We start from the raw sequence: 20,107 nt of genomic DNA on the forward strand, positions 1-20,107 counted from the left end.
CCAGGGATGCCAACAAATATGGGATGCCATTGGGGGGCCATGCTGGATTCTCTGAATGTGTGGGTTTTGTGCAGATCCATAGGACACGGTTTCCTTCTGGAGGGCATGGAGAGTCCTGTGGTGTGGCTCCAGAGTCCCCAGTCTGGAGGTCTTGTGAGCCAGGACTCTGGGGATGGAAGTCTGAAAACACAAGCTAGGTTTAGTGTTAGGGTCTAGGACACGGCTGCCTGATCGACAGATGTTTATTCGAGCTTGCTAGGATTTGAAGTTAGGGCACGTGTCAAGGCGTCGCTTAGGCTGGAGTTTTGGTCCCCAAGCGCCTCCAAATGTGGATGTGTCCTCATGGGACAATGGAGGTAACTCCTGCTCTGGGAGTTTTGTGCAGCTCTCAATACCAAGGTTTCATTCTCGGGGATGGCAGGAGCCCTATTTTATGGCTCAGGGGTCCCCCATATGGAGGGCATATTCGAGAGCAGGGCTCTGAGCGTGAATGACTGCAAACCCAACCCTGGGTTACGATTAGGGTCTAGGGGCATAGCAGGCCTGATCTGCTGGCTCTGGGTCTAGTTACCAGGGGGCTGAGTTGAAAACAGGGCTCAGGCTGAGGGTTACAATGTTGGTTTGTATCCAAAGTGACCTCCAGAAGTGTGGGTGCCTTTAGGTACCAGGTAGGTCTCTCCTACTCTGAGGGTTATACACAGCTCCAAATAGCAAGGTGTCCTTCTGTGGGGTAGGATGAGTTCTGGTTTTTGGCTCAGGGTTCAGCACTATGGAGGAATTTGTGAACAGGCCTCGGAGGACAGATGCCTGAAAAACCAAACTATGGTTAGGATTAGAACCTAGGGGGCATTACAGGTCCTACCTGCTGGCTCTGGGGCCAGCTATCTGGGTCCTTGACCGGAGATGGTGGTTCAGGCTGTGTCAATCTGCTCCTTCATGTCCAGGGCGGCCTAGGAAAGTGGGTTGGCCTCAGGAGCCATACAGATTTCTCCTAGTCTTGGGGTTTTCTGCACATCTATAGGGCACAGTTTTCTACTGGAAAACAGGCAGATTCCTGTGGTGTGGCTCATGAGTCCCCAATCTGGAGGGCTTGTGGGCCAGGACTCTGGAGACGGAAGTCTGAAAACACAAGCTAGGGTTAGCGTTAGGGCCTTGGGTATGGCAAGCCCAATGTGGATATACTGAGGTGAGATCCCTGGGATCTGAAGTTAGGGCCTGTGTCAGGCGTTTGCTCAGGCTGGAATTTGTGTCCATGAAGGCCACCAGATGTATGCATGGTCTCATGGGGCCATGGAGGTTTCTACTGCTCTGGGGTTTTGCGCAGCTCCAAAGAGCAAGGTTTCATTCTGGGGGACAGGAGTAATTCTGTTTTATGGCTCGTGTGCCCCCTATATGAAGTGATTCAAGAGCAGGGCTCTGGGTATGAATGCCCAGAAACCCAACTTAAGAGTTAGGACTAGGTCCTAGGGGCATAACAGGCCATATCTACTCACTCTGGGGTGAAGTACTCAGGCGCTGAGTTGAAAACGGGACTCAGCCTGAGGGTCACAATGAGGGTTTGTGTCCAGGGCAGCCTCTGAAGGTAGGGCTGGCCTCAGAGACCATGCATATTTCTCCTACTCCGAGGGTTTTACACTGCTCCAAATAGCAAGGTTTCCTTCTCGGGGGCAAAAGGAGTTCTGTTTTGTGGCTCAAGAGTCTCCCATATGGAGGGATTCAGGACCAGGTCTCTGGGGACAGATGCCTGAAATTCCAAGCTAGGTTTACGATTAGGGCCTAAGGGCATAGCGGATCTGATCTGATTTCTCTGTGGCCAGCTACCTGGGTGGTGACCGAAGATCTCGTCTCAGGCTTTGTCCAACTGTGCATTAGTGTCCAGTGCGGCCTAGGAAAGTTGGGTGGTCTTGGTGCCCATGCAGGTTTCTCCTAATCTGGGCCTTTGCGCAGCTCTATATGGCACAGTTTCCTTCTGGAGGGCAGGCAGAGTCCTGTGGTGTGGCTCTGGAGTCCCTAATATGGAGGGCTTGTGGGTGAGGACTCTGGGGACAGAAGTCTGAAAACAAAAGCTATGGTTAGGGCTAGGGCCTTGTGCATGGCAGGCCCGATCTGCAGATACTGGGGTGAGATCCCCGGGATCTGACCTTAGGGCATCAGGCAGTTGCACAGCCTAGAGTTTGTGTCCATGAGGGACTCCGAATGTGGAGTTACCTCATGGGGCCATGGGGGTTTCTCCAGCTCTGGGGTTTTGCACAGCTCCAAATAGTAAGGTTTCATTCTGTAGGGCAGGAAGAGTCCTGTTTTATGGCCTAGGGGTTTCCCCTGTGGAGGGATTTGAGAGCAGGGCTTGGTATGGATGTCTGCAAACCCAACCTAGGGTTAAGATTAAGGACTAGGGGCATTGCAGGCCTGATTTTCTGGCTCTGCAGTGAACTGCCCAGTGGGCAGATTCAAAAAAGTGGCCCAGGTCACAATGTGGGTTTGTGTGCAGTGCAGCCTCCAAAAGTGGGGGTTGCCTCAGGGGCCATGCAGGATCCTTCTCCTTTGAGGATTTTATACATCTACAAATAGAAAACTTTTCTTCTGGTGGGTAGGAGGAATTCCGTTTTGTGGCTCAGTGTTCCCCCATATGGAGGGTTCCAAGGCTAGGCTTCAAGAGACAGATACCTGAAAACTGAAGTGAGTGTTAGGATTAGGGCCTAGGGGCATGGCAGGTCTGATCTCCTGGCTCTGGGGCCAGCTTCCTGGGTTGCTGACTGGAGGTCAGAGTTCAGGCTGTGTCAGACTGCTCATTAGTGTCAAGGGTGTTCTACAAAATTGGGGTGTCATTGGGACCATGCAGGTTTCTCCAATCTGGGGTTTTTGTGTAGCTCCATAAGCAACGGTTTCCTTCTGGAGGGCATGCAGAGTCCTGTTCATAGCAGCAATGTCCACAATAGCCAAACTGTGGAAGGAGCTGAGATGCCCTTCAACAGATGAATGGATAAAGATGTGGTCCATATATGCAATGGAATATTACTCAGCCATCGAAACGATGAACACCTACCGTGTTCATCGATGTGCATGAAACTGGAGGGTATTATGCTAAGGGAAATAAGTCAGGCAGAGAAAGTCAATTATATGGTTTCAATCACATGTGGAACATAAGGAACAACATGTAGGATCATAGGGGAAGGGAAAGAATCCTGAATGGGAAGAATTCAGAGAGGGAGACTAGGCGTGAGAGACTCTCAACTCGGGAACCAAACTGAGGGTTACTGAAAGGAGGGTGTGGAGGGATGGGGTAGCAGGGTGATGGGTATTAAGGAGGGCACATGTTGTGATGAGCACGGAGTGTTATACACAACAAGTGAATCACTGAACACTACATCAAAAACTAATGATGCACTATATGTTGTCTAACTAAACATAATAGATAAATAAATATATATATACATATATATATATATATGCTCTCTACATGAAAAAGGAAGAATAATGGATACAGAATTTCAGATTCGTAAGATGAAATGTTCCCTAGATATGCTTCACAGCACTGTAAATATATTTAACACTTACAGGGCTTTATACTTAAAATGTTTAAAATGGCAAAACCAATGTGATTTTTTACAATTTTTTAAAAGTCCATTCTGTATGATTCCATTTTTATTAATATTTTATTTCTTTATTTTAGAGAGCGCACATGGCACAAGAGTGGTGGGAGAAGCAATAGGTGGGAGACAAAATCACGGGCCCACACCACATTGAACACAGACCCTACATGGGAATCAATCCCACACCACAAGCTCACATGCTGAGCCAAAATCAAGAGTCGGCAGCTTAAGCAACTGAGCCATCAGTTCCCTGCTGTCTCCACCACTGCTGGGCTGAACAATCCTGAAAATACATCTGTGGAAAATTGTGCCAGAGTTTCCTGGGATGAGTCTGTGTATGAGCACAGCTAGCTGATGGGTGCGACTGTGGCCTAGGATGGGTGCTGCTCACTGTTCTCCCAGACAGGGGTGCCCGTCACCCTTCTCTCCAGGGGACCCCCATGGCCTCAGGCACCTGAGAGCCCCTTGCCCAGGAATTCACCCTCTCTAGCAGAGGACAAATGGGACTTCTTTCTCTGGCCAGGAATATGAACCTGATCCTGGGAAAGGAGAGCTCTCCTGACAGTCCTGACCCATCCGGGCAGCCCTGGTCACCACGTATGTGACGGAGCCAGAGGGTCTGGGCCTTGGAGGGAGGGACTGCCTTAAACCAGCCTTGTGTGGAGCATATTGGAGCAGCAGAACCTGCTTCTTGGGGAGCAGTGATGTGTGTAGAAGGAGGGAGGCTGGGGTAAACCTTCTAAGTCACACCACAGTCCCTCCCTTGGTCCTGAAACCAGCAGGAAGGGAACTCTGAGGACAGAAGCTCCAGGAGGATTCCCATACAGGGAAAGGGCGTCCACTGGAGGCCACTGAAGCTGCCAACCCCGCCGGCCAGAGGCCATTTGCACAGGATCACCTCCAGAGTCTCCCTAACACGTTGTCTGTGTTCATGTGCGGACAGTGATTGGCCACTGGTGCACTTGCAGAGGCAGACTGGAAAGCTTCCAGGGTCTGCTCATGGGTCAGATGACACACAACCGAAGAAGCAGAGGATGTCCCTCTTCCTCCAGAGCAGGGGAAGGCAGCCATCCTGGGGCAGGATCTGGTCCAAGCGTGTGTTCTTTCTGAAGCCCCTGTATTCAGTGAGCATTGCTGTGCCTGAAAAGGATACCTCAGCCCCAGAGTTGGGAGCAGTGGGGGCTCTCCCCAGTCCTGGCCCAGGATCACAACCTGAAACCATCCTGTCTTTGGGAGGATGGGTCTCCTTCAGGAGCCAGGGAGGGGAGTTGCCCCTCTCCCCTCCCCAGGTCCAAGATGCTCGGGACCCTGAAATCTCTTCATGTCAAAGTCATGGAGAGCTTGTGTGTTTTGTCAGCCCACCAACTGAAAGAACCAAACCCCAACACTCAGGTTCTAGCAGAAGCAGAAATTCAATGTATTGTTTGGGGGCAGCCACCTCCCCTCTTTCATAGCCTTGGGGAACCCCGGGGCAAGTTTTCCTTGCTCTCGTGTTCTCAGAAGGCTGGAGCTGGCACCATGGCCCGGTGTCCCCATCATGTTCCACTATTGAGGAAGACCCACAAACAGGGAACTGGTGTAAGAAGTGCGGTCTGCCGGGGGCCTGGCAGCTGCATGGAAGGACTGGATTGCTTTTGGGGGGAGAAGTGGTCCAGGTTCTATGCCCAGCTTAGATCAGTCACCAGCACCCCACACGCTCCTGACATGGGAGCGGTCAGTCAGCATCACTGTATTGCACAGAGGCAGAGAGCGAGTCCCAGACAGGGGAGGCAAATGGCTCCAATCACAGGGTTGGTCACAAGAGGTGCTGGAAGGCCAGCCCTCCTGAGCCCCCATTAGCCAAGCCGGAGAGTCCCTGAACCCAGAGCAAGCCCTCCCATGCCTGTCCAGCCACACACTGGCCCCTGGGCTTGAAGATGGCCTGGTCTTCTTGGCCCTGAGGGTGCTGCTGGCTAACTAGGAAGAGGAGTCCTGCTGGCCAGACAGGACAGAGTTAAACATCTGAGCCATCATGAACCACACTCTGGACCCCCTCCTAGAGCCTGCCTCGGAGCTGGAGTCTGGGTGCCCTAGGGGCCAGCACTCAACAGGGTCTTCACTGACCAGGGAGCCATGGCCCCCAGGAAGAGTCCACTATTCCCTTTCCCTGCTCCTGCCCCACACCACCTCTCCTCACTCTGGGGCTCCAGGACCCAAAACCAGGCCCTGAAACCAGCTCAGCTCCAGCTTGTAATGAGTTTGCACCCCCCAGAGCGGCTGGATTTCCTGGGGCTGGAGGAAGGACTGGCTGCAGACAAGGACTAGGCTGGGGGAAATGTGGACCCTTTTGGTGGCTGAAGGATGAGACAGGGGCCAAGTTCTGGGGCCACTGCTTATGTCTAAAAAGGACTGAAATCCCTGAATGCCCACAGGGACCCTCATTATGGTAACAACACCCTCACACTCAGGTACCTGGTGGCGGGCCCTCCTCCCTGTCCTCCTTTCCACCCCTCTGACTCTAGCTAGGGCTGCATCTAGGGACAGGCTGGACTGTCCCAGGGTACCACCAGGAAGACAAAGCAGAAGGAGGAGAGGAGAAGGGGGGACTGATCTCCCTGCCCTGAGTCAGCCTCTACTGGTGTCTACAAGTCCTCTGGCTCATCCCTGCACTGAGTTGGACCCAGGGAGGGAATCTGAATTCCAGACCAGCTTGTTGGAGGGTATTCAGTGACCTTTGCATCCCCAGATGCCCAAACCGCTGGGCCTTGCACCCTGAACCTTGCTTCCTGGGGTAGGCATAGTTCTGGGGCTCAGCAGACTTTGGGGCTGCAGAGCACTTGGAAGTAATGAGGGAACATGGGGGACCAATCAGGTGTGGAGCCACGGGTCTTGTACACAGTCACTGAAAGGCTGAGTCATGATACAGGTGCTGTGTACAGGTCTTCTGTGCACAACAGGCCCTCTCAGAATGGTGTTCTGTGTGCCTGGTGCACCAGTCCTCCACCTACCCCAGGAAGATTGGCCAAGTTCAAGCATTTCCATGTTGAACCCTCAGGGACAGTTTGGAATCTGGGGTCAAGAGGCAGGGACTGGCACACGAAATTGAGGGGTACAGAGTCCAAGGAGTGGGACTTCCCTCCAGTCCTAGGCCAGCCCCAACTCTCCCATGAGGTTTGCTTTGGGTTGAAGGCTCCTCAGATCCTCAGGGATACCTACCCACCCTGTGCCATGTGGGGACATGACTTTGGGCATCCCCAGACAGGTAGAAGCATACATGCTTGCACACACATACAACCATTCTGACTGCCTAGCTCAGGACAGAAGGGGAGGAAACCCTGGGAACTAGGTGAGTGACAAGGGGGAAAGAAGAAAGAGGTTGGAGACAGTTGGGCCATGGGGGCAGGAGCATCAGGACTCCTGACAAGAACCCAGATGCATAGCATGGGGATGGGAGACAGGTCAGGCTGATGGTAAGAGGTCCCCAAGAGGCCCAGGAGGTTGCCAGGGCACTGTGAGAGGACAGGGTCTGGGGTCTGGTGTCTCTCACCACCCTGGACTATTGGACGTACTAAGACACCCCCCTGTCTGGACAGGGCTATAATGCAAAAGACCTCTGCTTACTCTTCTGTCAATTAGACCATAGAGCCAGGGTGTCCCTAGGTTCCCACAGGCTTGTAGAGAGCCTGTTCGCCTTGGATCTCCATCCCTGGCCCACTGTGCTCCCAGTCTTGGGAAAATGCTTTGTACTCCCTCAAGGTCCTTCTGTGCAGAGGACAGCCTGGGGACTTGAGAGGCTGAGGACCTGGGTTTGCAGAATGTAGCAGAGCACTGAACCACTGGTCTGGGGACCAAGGTCAGGACCATCCTTGTTGCAGCCTCAGGGTTCCCATTTGGAAGAGGTTCCAGAGTTAGTGTTCTGGCTGGGTTGAGGAGGTCTCAGGGAGAAACCAAGCACAAGGACAGGAGGGGAATGGAGAAAAGGGAGGCTTCAAGGTTTCTCACATCGCTCCTGGAGCCCACAGATCCTGCTCCTGTGAGACACATAAAAACAGAGACAGAGACAAAGACAGAGACAGACACTGAACACAGGAGAGAGGGAACCAGGAGAAGTAACAGACTTTCCTCCATCAGCTTGGAAATGACATCCCATCATGTTGTCCCATTCTCAGTCACACATGTCATCAACCCTTTGTGGGAGGGACTCCACAGGGATGTGTGACCAGGATTTGGGAATGCCCAGGAATCACCATGGGGAGTGCCCAGCATGTGGACACAGACAAGGACCTAGGATCTAAACCTCATGGGAGCCCCTGGAAGACTGTGTCACCAAGGGACAAATTTGGAATCTATTCATTTCAACTTCCCATGAGGACTGGGAAACAGGCAGGAGGACGGCGGCTTTTCCTGGACCCCAGAGCAGATCCAGGACCCTCTGGGCTGTGTTCCATGGCCCGCCCAGCCCCTGGTCCATCCTTGCATTGCCAAGCATGTGCACCAGCCTCCTGTGATAGCAGGGACAGAATGTATGTAGAGGTCATACCCATGATGGCGTCCCTAGAAGTAGAAGCCAGAACATCCCCAGTGTGCATACAGGGAGCCTGGGGAGGCCCTGAGAGGCACAGAGTCTGTCCAGGGTCACAGTCCTGGGCACAAGCAGGAGCCCAGTCTGACCCCAGCTCTGTGTCCTCACAGCAGGGACACTGGCTGCACCCAGACCTCCCAGGGACTGTGGGTGGGCTGTGTGGGTGTCACTGTATAAACGGGGCATGTAGTGGAGGGTGAGCATTGAGCAGCTGGGGGAGGGGAACCGTCAGGGGGCTCTGGTGTGTAGAGGAAGTCAGGTAAGGGGTCCCCAGGCAGTGGTGACCTCACTTCCCTGACAACAGAGCCCAACAGATTTTGGAACACACGTAACCAGGCACCCACATTCTAGAGACAGCCCCCTCACCAGCTCATTTCTTTGGAGATCCTCAAAGGAACAAGATGTTCTCCTGTGGCATACCAAAGTCCAGAGGCTGCAGGCAGAGGAAGAAGCGCCCTGCAAACACTTTCCCTCCATGGGGATATTGTGTCAGGGCTGCCCGATGCCTCTGGCCATTTGTCAGGAAGAACCAAAAGGTGACACTGGGAGGCTCAAGAGTCAGCAGCCTCACACATTCTGACCAACCTGTGTAGCCCCAGGTCCCCTCCCCAAGTGTGTGTGTGTGTGTAAAGAGGCTCAGGTTGGGGGGGACGCCCCAGCAGGAGCAAGCTGATGAGAGGTCAGATGCCTGGTGGGCAAGTCGTGTTCACACCTCAGGTCAAGCCTGGCTGGACGGGATGGAGTGTGGGGCTGCACCCTTCTGCCCAGGGTTTATCCCGAGAGCCCTGCAGGGATGGGTCACTGTACCAGGTGTAGAGCTGTGCACACACAAGTCTGTGTCTGATCTGGGAGCAGCATGGGGACTGGGCAAGAGGATGGTGGGGATGGCCAGGCAGGACTCTGATGCCTCCATGCTGGCTACTGGTCCCTGTCTTTGCAGAAGACCACAGATGATGAAAGGAATCTGGCAGACACACCCTCCTCCCTGACACAGGAGTCCCTAGTCCTGGGAAGGCCTCCAACACTTCTCAGACCACTGTCCCCAGTGGCACTACATTGGATTGTGGTCCTGGACCCGGAGCCCACAGAGGCTGAGCTGAAAAGTGAGAAGGCTGGGACTGGGCGTCTGTAGGTGTGGGGATGGGTCGGTGCTGAGCCCCACAGTGAGCAGCCCCCACAGGCTGGTGCGGGGCCAGGAGCAATGACTTGCTCAGAGCACCCAGGGGGTCAGATGCCTGGTGGGCAGGCACAGAGTCTGTCCGGGGTCACAGCCACTGCAGTCAGGGAGACTTCCTGGTGAGGGTTCCTTACTGGCAGCTGCTGCTTTGGGGGGCCCTTCTTTGGGCTGTGCTCTGTCTCTGTAAAGACACAGGGAGAGGCAGACAAGCGGGTGAGCTTTTCTCCTCTCAGGTGGTCCAACTGAGGAGCTAGACCCAGCCACATCAGCAGCTCAGGAGGCAGAGATGGTGCCTGGAGAGAGTTCGGCAGGAGATCAGGACCCAGGAGGTGACAGGGCACCTGCTCACAGAGAGGTTGATGCTGTCCAGGAAGACCTAGCTAACTGGCTCCTGCCCCCTCCCCTGCTCCTCCCCTGTTCCTTCACCTGTTCTGGAGGTTTCTGTAAGTGGAATCACTCAATAGGTACCTTTCTGTCTGCCCACCTGTTTTCAGCTCTGCCTTCCCCTCCCCCTACCAGAGCTGCTCCCACTTCCCCTGCCCCTGCCTGTGCTCCTGTTCTTGTCCCTGCCCTACCTCCTCCCTTGATCCTTCCCATTCCCCAGCCCCTCCATGTGCCCTCATTCCTGTCCCAGACCCAGCTCCTGCCCTTGACCCTGCACCAGCCATCACCCCTGCACTTGCCCCACCTACTGCTCCTGCCCCTTCCCCTGCCCATGTCCCTTCTCCTTTCCCTGCTAGGACTGCTGCCCCTTCCCCTGCCCCTGCACCTGTCCCAGACCCATGTCCTACCCCTCCTCCTGCCCTTTCCCTTGCCCCTTCCCCTGCCCCTGCCAGGATGGATTTCCCTTCCCCTGTCTGTGATCCTGTTCCTACCCCAGATTGAGCTCCTGCCCCTGCTTCTGCTCCTTCCCCTGCCCCTGCCTGTGCCCCTGTCCCTGCCCCAGACCCAGCTCCTACCCCTTGCTCCTGTCCCTTTCCCTGCCCTTGCCAGTGCTCCTGTTTCTGTCTCTGACCCAGCTCCTGCTCTAGATCTTACACTGGCAACTACTGCTGACCCTGTCCCTTCCCTTGCCCCTGGCCCTGTCCCTGCTCTTGCATCTGTCCTCTCCCCTATCCCAACGCCTGTCCCTACTCCTACTCCTGCAGGGCTCCCAGAACCACACCCAGAGCCCACTGCTCTGCGGGGAGTGCTCCCTGTACAACTACCCTCAATTCCGTCCCCCGACCCCAAAGTCCCACCAGAATGTTTCACCCCCTCCCACGGTGTTCTTTCTCTCTGATACATAGTAACTGTTATACTACCTTTTCATGTTCTGTACGCTGTCTATTATTTATTTTAAGTAAAATTACTTGTTTTCATGTGAGCATGAAGTACATTCCCGACGCTGTGCCGCCACACCACAGAACCTCGCTGCAGGATACCTCCTTCCCCAAAGGGGACCCTGAGCCCAAGGCCTCCCTGCCCATTGCTCCCCCAGCCCGACCCCTCACAACCCCAGAGCTGTTTTTCTTCTCTGTTCCTTCACCTGTTCTGGAGGTTTCTGTAAGTGGAATCACTCAATAGGTGCCTTTCTGTCTGCCCACCTGTTTTTAAAGTAGACTCATTTTTTCCTGTGTTTGACATAGAATTTCCCTTACTTGATGTTGAAATGTCCAATGGATTACAGATGAGTTGTCATCATAGGGGCCCCTTTAGGAATTATGAGCACAATCTCAGGGCTGAGGCCCCTGTTCCTGCTGGGACACCACAGCCTGACCCCAGACAGGGCACGGCTAGTTCCTCCTGTGGCCCACACAGAAACCAGGAAAAAGCAGAAAACTGGAAGACACACCATAGAGGGCAAAAGCATCGCTCACAACGCAAGGCCAGAAAAATGTTTCCCATAGATCTGCTCCAGAACATGCTCCAAGTCATGGGGTCCCACAGGGACAGAGACCAAACACGTGCAAGTTCAAGGGGGAGGACAGGCACAGGGAGTATGTGTCGGAGATGCAGGAGCTCCCGGGGAAGGACTCAGACAAAGGGAACACTATGGAGGCAGGGCAGGTCACCCTCAGACCAGCAGGTGACTGATCTGTGGAGCAGCAGCCCTGGGGAGAACGTGAGGAAGCAGAGGTCCAGTGCAGGTCCCCTGGAGAGAAGGGAGACTGACACCCCTGTCTGGGAGAACAGTGAGCACACATCACCTAGCAGGGCTCGTCCTCAGACTCAGCCCCAGAAACTCTGGCGTGGTTTTTCACCGGTGTGTTTTCGGGAGTATCCAGCACAGCAGTGGTGGGGACGGCAGGGAATGGAAGAACACTAATGCCCAAGGAGATGGATGGGATGCGCAGTCCCAGTACTCATGATACAATGTCCTGTAGCTACTGTCCCAGGGTCGTCCAGGCACAGGATCCAGGAAACACCTCCAGAGACCCCCCTCCTGCCACCCTGCTCTTGGGAACATTCAGAATTGTTTGAGGAGGTGGAGAGGTTACAGGGTGACAAAACACCAAGAAGAAAGAAGGTCAGCCTGGGAGGACAGTTGGATGTGCCCTGAGCCTCCATCCAGGGCCTGGGCTGTGATGCCCTCGGGACTCACCCCCAAAAATGCCTCCTGATGCATGGACCAACTTCTGTGATTCCACTCCATCCCTCCCTACCTCATTTATTCACTCCATCATTCATTCCCCGCTTCCTTCCCTCTACCCCCTTCCCTCCCCACTCCATCCTCCTCCCTCCCATTCTCCCTTCAATCCTCCCTCCCTGCCTCCATCTCTGCCTCCCTCCCATACCCCTCCCTCCTTCCTCTCCCTGCCTTCCTCCTATCCCCCCTCCCATACCCCGCCTCACACTCCTCCTCCCTCCCTCCCTCCCTGCCATCCTCCCTTCCTCCCCTCTACCCCTCCCAGCCTCCCTTCCCTTCTCCCTTCTCTCCTCCCTCTCTCCCATCCCCCCTCCCTCTCTCTTTCCCTCACCCCCATCCTCCCTTATGCCCTCCCTCATTCAGCAGAGGACCTGGGATCCCTGCTCTGTACTGAGCACTGGGGATTCACCAGTGAGCACTCCCCAACCTGATTGGTTATGTCCACTGTGGGAGGTGACAGGGGCAGTTCTCAGGGCTAACTGTGGTGATGAGCACCAGGAATCTGCTCCTGAACACACAGGCCAGTTGCACAAAGAAAAGAATGGAGAGACCCATGCTTAGCACTTCCTCTAGAAGAATCTAGCCCTGAAAAGTGACAAAAAGTAAATATTTCCTAGAGTTCATGCAATGTGAGTTCAATGGCCCATACACACTGATTCCTAGAACCAGCAAAGAGTAAATCGTCCATTGTTGACTGGGAGTTTGGGACACAACTTTTCTGAACAAATGACATCCCCAGGGCCTCTGAGTTTTCTGAAGGGTCTCTATGACCCTCTGACCCTTCCATCTACCACCTGTGGAAGCTCTGTCCTGTCATTTTCCTTGTCTCCTGCCTCTTCTGAGATGCTTCCATGGATTCCCCGCCCCCCACCCCCTTCAGAGCCTCCCCCGCCTTGACTTCCCATGCCCTGTGGCCTGGTGCCTGGCATCCATGCTGGGTCCCGTGAGCTCGGTGTTTTGTGCAAGGCCTGGGTGCTCCCTCTGGGGTCACTTGGCATCTCCCTTGCAGTGACCTCCATCTGCCTGTGCTGGGTCTCCTCTGACAGTCTTCTCCAGAAGGTCCACATGACCTTCTTCTAGTCCCAGCGTGTAGAGCCTCGGCCAAGGATGGTCCTCAAGCAGAGGAGGACTTTGGCCCAGGATCCTGAGGGAGGACTTGGCACAGTGAGCCCACAGGAGGAGAGTGAGCACTGTGGGGGCCTGGCGTTCAAGCCCGTTGGGAGGCCACATCCCACCCACGCTGATTCTGTCCCCAAGGCTGGAGGAACTTGGGTCTCCACCCTCCCAGGCTGCAGTCTGGCAGTGACTGGCAGACGAGGGTCATGGCTGGTGCAGGAGAGAGAGCCCTCCACAGAAATGAGGGGGGAGGTGCTCCCCCAGCAGCTGGAGGAACTCGGGGTATCCATGCACCCAGGCTGAAGGCTGACATGGGAGGAGGCACAGCTGGAGCCGGAGGGAGCCCTCCACAGAGAGGAGGGGACACAAGCTCCCCCAGGAGCTGGAGGAACTCGGGGTACCCACACTCTCAGGCTGCAGGCTGCCAGTGTGTTCTGGCTGACAGGGGAAGAGGCACCACTGGACCAGGAAAGGGCCCTCCATAGACAGGAGGAGGCAGGCACTCCTGCAGCTGCAGGTGCACTGGGGTGGGTTGATGGGGCGTCAACGGACAGCAGTGTCTGCAGCTGGGGTGTCCACACAGGCCCCCTCCTCAGACTCAGCACAAGCTTGTCTGGATGGCCTTTGCAGGCACCTGACGTGGACAGATGGGGTAGGTGAAGCCCAAGACCCCAGGGGTATGTTCCTGGCATCTGGACTGAACAGGTCTCAAAGCTGCAGATTGATTGGGATCGTCTTCAGGCTGAGGAGGAAGATGAGGGGAGCAGAGGAGACTGAGCAGGAAAGCGCCGAGTGACTCCTTAGGGGGAAAAGTGGGTCAGGTCCAGGCTCATGGGGACAGACTTTTAGGCCATTGTGCTACATGAAATAAGCCAGTCCCTAAACAACTGAGACTGGGGGCCCCACTTGCGAGGGTCAGAGAACGCTCTGATTTCATAGAGGTAGAAGAGCTTCTGGATGCTGGGGCTGTGGAGGGGAAGTGAAGGGTTAGGGTTAGGGTAAGTAGAGGTTCAGTTTGGGATGATGACAAGCTTGTAGCAATGGATGGAGTTGGCAGGTGCAGAACAGTGAATGTACTTATTGCCACTGAATTGACCCTGAAAGATGCATAATGGTATCAGTTGTATGTCTGTTACACCACAATAGGAAAGAAGTGAGTCAGGAGGACGGGGCCACCACGAGTCCCAGGAGGGCCCTGGAGCAGGAATCCTGTATCTTAGTTCTCACTCACAGCAGGCACTCAGTGAGTGCTTGCTAGGACACAGTGAAGGCAGATGAGGGTATGAGTACAGGCCCCCACAGTGCTCGTGGGCACTGAGAAAACCCGAAAGGATGCATATCCAGGCAGAGCCAGTGCCCACATTTCACAAACACCAGCACAGAAATAGCCATTTAAAACCAAGGCAGGAACCACATATAACCCAGAGGGCTCCATGCTCCTGGAGGCCGAGCTAGCGCCCACACCAAAGCCTCTTGTGGTAAGGGGATTGGGGGTCTGACGAGTGGCTCAGAGTACTGCTCATGCTGAACCCCCATTGCCATGGTGAGGTGAGGGGACTGGGAGGGAAGACCCATCCAGGGCCTGTCTCAATCCCACCAACCTTTGTCTATTTAGAACCAGGGAGACAATGTTTTCCTCAATTGTTCTTTTTAAACAGTTGCTCCACAGTGACACAGAAAAACATCCGACATAAAAATGGAACCTGTCACAGCTGCAAATGACCCAGAAGTTATCAAAATGTAGTGACCACAAGGAGAGGAACTTGTGTCCCCAGGCAGGCCTCCCATGTGCGGGTGTCACTGGGGGCTCTGGATGTCTGGACTTCACAGTCTCCCTCGAGGGTAAAGAAGAAGGACATTTCTCTGAGGGCTCCACTGAAAGCACCCCCTGATGGAGAGCCCCTCACACATTCCTGGTGTCCTGGTGATTCTTGGGCATGGCCATGAATCTCAGCTTCTTCATGATGGGGGATGGGAGTGAGGGGGTATCTCAGCACCTCTGGTTCCCACAGGTCCTCTGGGGACAGCCCAGCATCCATGGGTCCCATGGGTCATCCAGGGATAACATCTTGGTGAATTTGTGGTTCAGCAGATAAATGTTCCGGTGGTTCTCATCATGCCACACAGCCTCCATCCCATTGGCCAGGTCAACCCCCATTGCATGGACACAGACCAAGGTCAGTCAGTGAACCTCCTCCACTGATACCCCAAAAAAGCCCCCATGTAGTGAATGTTGCCCTGATCCCTGAGGATGTGGGCCTGGCACGGCAGCTGGCACTCATAGCTGAAGTCCTTGCATGATCTTGGTAGAAACTGGGGTACAGGGTGCCAAAGAGGTGGGACAGGATCTCCACACCAATGTCGTCACAGAACTTCAGGTCTACGTCTGCCCACCAAGTCATCCACCTCGCAGAGGAAGTGCTGCTCACAGAAGCAGCTGACCATTGACATGTGCTGCGTGGACACATCCTGCCAGTGTAGGGCACTGCAGACCTCGAGGACCACCAGCCTCCAGCCTCCCAGAGGGGCACATGAGCATGGCAACCAGCTGGTCAGTGAAGATGTAGTAGGTGACACCATGTCCACCATGAGGTCAACCACCCTCCAGCCCTCCCAGAGGGGCACACAGGCCTTCCAGCAGCTTGTCGGTGAAGATGTAGGAGGTGACCCTGTGTCCCACTATGAAGGGCTTCTCGGCCATCATCAAGAACAGCTCCAGGAAGACCACATAACTACAGGGACAGGAGACAGGGTGTGAGGAGGGTCACTTCCAGAGGCTGGCATCGGGACCTCAGAGCTGGAGGCCATGCACATGTGCACCTTATTCAAGGGGGCAAGCCCTGGGCTGCTTTAAGCAACAGCCACTCTCCCAGCCTGTCCTGAGTGAGTCTGCCCATGGGGCCTCCCTGCCTTGTGCTCCCAGAGATGGGGCCATCAGCACCCCATCTTACAAAGGGGACCCTAAGGCTTAGAAATTTGGAAACCCATGGAGCCCTACATTTAAGTAGATGGCAAGCACACACACACACACACACACACGCACACAGCAGGAATGAGTCAGGTCATAAGGGGCAAATCGAAGCCCAGCCAATGGGGAAACAAGCCAGACAAGACACAGGGGAGAGAATAGTGCTCCTGACAGAGGGCAGAGAGAATGTAAGGGCTTGGAGTCAGGCCCGAGGCACATGTGGGAAACCACATCGCTAGGTGCCCATAGAAGGGAGGGCCCCAGTGGGAGAGGTGAGGCTGGAGAGAAAGCACAGGAGGGGGACAGACCACAGAGAGTCCCAAAGGTTATGTTCCGAAAAGATCACTCTGGTTACCAGAGGAGAATGGGCTCTGTGCAGGAGAGGACAGAGAGACCCTAATCCTAACCCAACCCTAACCCTAACCCTAACCACCATCCTAACCACTAATACCAACCCCAATGAAATCAACACAAAGTCAGCAAAATACATTCCTATACCTTTCTTAAAATAGGTGTAAGGAGGCTGATCAGAAAAATTGCAAAACCAAGAGCTCTTAAATATATTGTGCCTTGGGGCACCTGGGTGGCTCAGTGAGTTAAAGCCTCTGCCTTTGGCTCAGGTCATGATCCCAGGATCCTGGGATTGAGCCCCACATTGGGCTTTCTGCTCGGCAGGGAGCCTGCCTCCCCACTCTCTCTCTGCCTGCCTCTCTGCCTACTTGTGATCTCTGTCTGTCAAATAAATAAATAAAACCTTTAAAATACATATATTGTGCCCCATTAATAAGTTTCTCTTCACAAACATCTCAAAGGTTGTTCAATAAAATGAAACCAAGCAATGTTATCCCCCACCATGAATTTTTAAGTAAAAACATGTGGTCATATTAATTGATGCAGAAAATACTCTAACCAAAATTTGATGTCTGTTGCTGATATAAACACTCATGAAAGAGGGAAAAGGGGGTAATTTTTTTCAATAAATCTATGGCAAACACCACGCTCAAGTATGAAAATTGCCAGCTCTACTGTGAAATCAGGAACAAGGACAGGATGCTGGTTTTCACATTAGGACAGAACCTGTATGATTCCACTTGGATGAGGTATCTGGAGACACAAAGTTGGATGTGGCTGCAGGGGATGAGGGGAAAGGGCAATGGGGAGTTGGTGTTTCGTGCATACAGTCTCCCTTGGGGAGAATGAAGAAGTTCTGGAGAATGATGTACAGTCATGGGAACTGAGCTAAGGCCAGAGAACTGTGTACTGGAAATGTTTGAAGTGGCCAATGTTGTGATGTTTGGTCACAGTGAAAAAAAATGAAGGACTGGATTCTCCTCACCTTCTTCTGCACCTGGTCCTGAGGAGGCCAGGCTCCTGTTGGCATGCAGGCAGCCCCACATAGTGGGGTCCTGTCATAGTGAACACAGACCCAAATCCTCCACAGTGGGTCCTGTCAGCGTGGACTTGGCCCCATGTCCTCCACAGCAGGTCCTGTCAGTGTGGGCACAGTCCCACATCCTCCACAGCAGGTCCATAGTGTGACGAGGACCCACATTCTCTACAGGAGTTCTCAACGAGGTCCAGGCTCCTGCAGCGTGAACGCAGCCCCAATCCTCCCAAAGCATCCACAGCGTGTCCTGAGGAGGCCGGGCTCCTATATCATGGTGGTGAACCCACATCCACCCAAAGGCTCCACAGCACATCGTGAGAGGGCCGAGATCCGCAGCGTGGAGGCGGCCGCACGGTCTCCACAGTGGTTCCGGGTGAGGTTGGGGCTCCTGTAGTGCCCACAGGGCCCCAGGTCCTCCGGAAGCGTGCAAACCCAGTGTGGCTCCCCGTTGCTCTAGGCGCCCAAGGCCTCTTGAGTAAGCAAGCCCAGGGAGGGAAGGATGGTGGTCAGGAGCTCCTCCAGAACGCCCCCTGCGGGCGGCGCAGGCAGTGCAGGAGGCAGAGCAGCCGGCGGTGCACTTGGTTGCAAGGATGCACCTAGCCCCTTCCTGGGTCCAGCTGAACCCAATAAACCTTGGAAATTTGTAACTGAAATAGAGTACAATATCCTGGCGTCTCCAGAAATACTCAAGGAAAAATTAAATGGAAACCATATGATAGGAAATGAAATCTAGACAAAACCTTTACAACTTCCAAAAAATTCACTCAAAATTGTACACAAATTTAAAATATACAACTTTAAAAATATCAGAAAGAAAACATGAAAGGAAATTTACACGACTTGGATTTGGTGGATGGGTGTTAACACACAACACCAAATACCTGCCCAGGAAAGAAAAAAGTGATAGTGTGAAATTTATACAGTTAAAACTAATACTCTGTGAAAGACCTTGCTCAGAGAACCAAAAGACAACCCACAAACTGTGAGAAATATTTGCCAAACACACATCTGATAAACGATCTGTATTCAAAGTACAGAAAAAACTCTCAGGACTCAATAGCAAGAGCACAAATGACCTAATTAACACGGGGTCAATATCTGCACAGCCACCTGGACAAAGAAGATGTACAGATAAAAGATAAGCATGCAAATACACTCTCCCTCCTCTATCATTAGGAAGTAATCAACGTAAACAACAGTGCAATGGTGCAGCACACCCACGGGAAATGCTAAAGTCCAGGAGATGAGGATACTGGTTCCTGGCAATGGGGAATGACAGGAATGTTCCTTCGTGCTGGGGATACACATACAGCCACTTTGGAAAACAACTTGGCAGTTTTATCAAGGATAAATAAATGTCACTTGAGTATCCAGCAATCACACTTCTAGTATTTAGACAAGTGCTTTGAGAAACTGTTTCCTCACAAAAACTAGCACGCCATGGTACACAGGAGCTCCATCAGTGCTAAAAACATAAAGAAATCAGGAAGTCCTTCAGTAGATGAATCCATAAGCAAATGGGTGCATCCAAGGGAAGGGTGCAAGGAAGGCCCCACCAGTCTGCAAAAAGGGTGAACGTGGGGACTGCCGGGCTCCGTACCCGGTCCTGTATAAATCCACGCGTGCGTACTGAGTGCCCTCACGGGTCAGGGCCATGCGGGCACCGAGCTGCCCTGGCAGAATGGGGCCAGCAGAACTCTTCCCAGGTGGGAGAACGAAAAGAATCCATGACCTCTGATGGCATCTACAACCTTTGACAGGGGTTGGGTTGAATTTGAACCACTCACTGACCAGGGAGATGTTTCACTCTTCTATTAGAGCCCAGGACTGACGGGCAGAGAACCAAGGATTCATCTCAATCCTGGACTCATGTGTGACACTGGGCAAGTCCCGTCCGCCCTGGAAGCCCAGGGAGATGGAGGAGGGGAAGAGGGCCAGTTACGTCTAAACTTAATCCTGACCCTGACCCCAAATGCCAACCCCAGACCCTGACTCTAAGCCCAAACCCAAATCAGCATCTTACTTCCTAAGCACATAACAGACCCATCTACTCTGCACTACCCTACTGTGCCGTAGGCTGAACGTGTAGCACGTGATATTAATGTGTAATTGTGACAAGCTGTCCGATTTTCTCTGCCTGTGGGAGATGCCTAGTTCTTGGGTGTGGACCATTATGCCTCCTTCTTTCACACTTCAATGTAAACCTCAGTCAGCTGTACGTTCAACAGTTCTCAGGACAATAATCTTCTAGGTGTTTGGGGATCTTGTTTATTTTCTGGTGTTCTCTCTTTATCTAAACTATAAAAAGATTATTGCAAATTTGCACACATTTCTGAGTTTACATGCAAATATTAATAATTCCGTTTATTTTGAAAACTAAATATGACATGTCTCTACTTTTGCATTTACGAGGAAGTTTGAGTGCCAGTTACATTGCTGCGCAAATAAACACCTTCCTGTACTATCACCATCTCTAATCACTAACGTGTAGGTATAAACTTCTCAGTTGCCCACGGTTCATTTAGTTCACAGTTCAGGGAGACTGGGATTCGCCTTCTCTTTTAGACCAATCTTCCCCGAGGGAATAAGTTGTACCTCAGCCTCTCAAAACTTTTATATGTCCTTTCCACTGACTCTCAGACCTATTTCTGACATACCAACGTACAGATTACAATTTAA

General features: G+C 53.2%; 1 pseudogene; it reads right to left on the reverse strand.

Annotated features, from left to right (window-relative positions):
- Positions 1-13,781: 13,781 nt before the first annotated feature.
- LOC116861724 lies at positions 13,782-19,084 on the reverse strand (annotated as a pseudogene).
- Between the last annotated feature and the right edge of the window lie 1,023 nt (positions 19,085-20,107).

The sequence above is a fragment of the Lontra canadensis genome, unplaced genomic scaffold (genome assembly GCF_010015895.1).
Source record: "Lontra canadensis isolate GAN:19392208 unplaced genomic scaffold, GSC_riverotter_1.0 scaffold205, whole genome shotgun sequence".
Lineage (NCBI taxonomy): Eukaryota > Metazoa > Chordata > Mammalia > Carnivora > Mustelidae > Lontra > Lontra canadensis.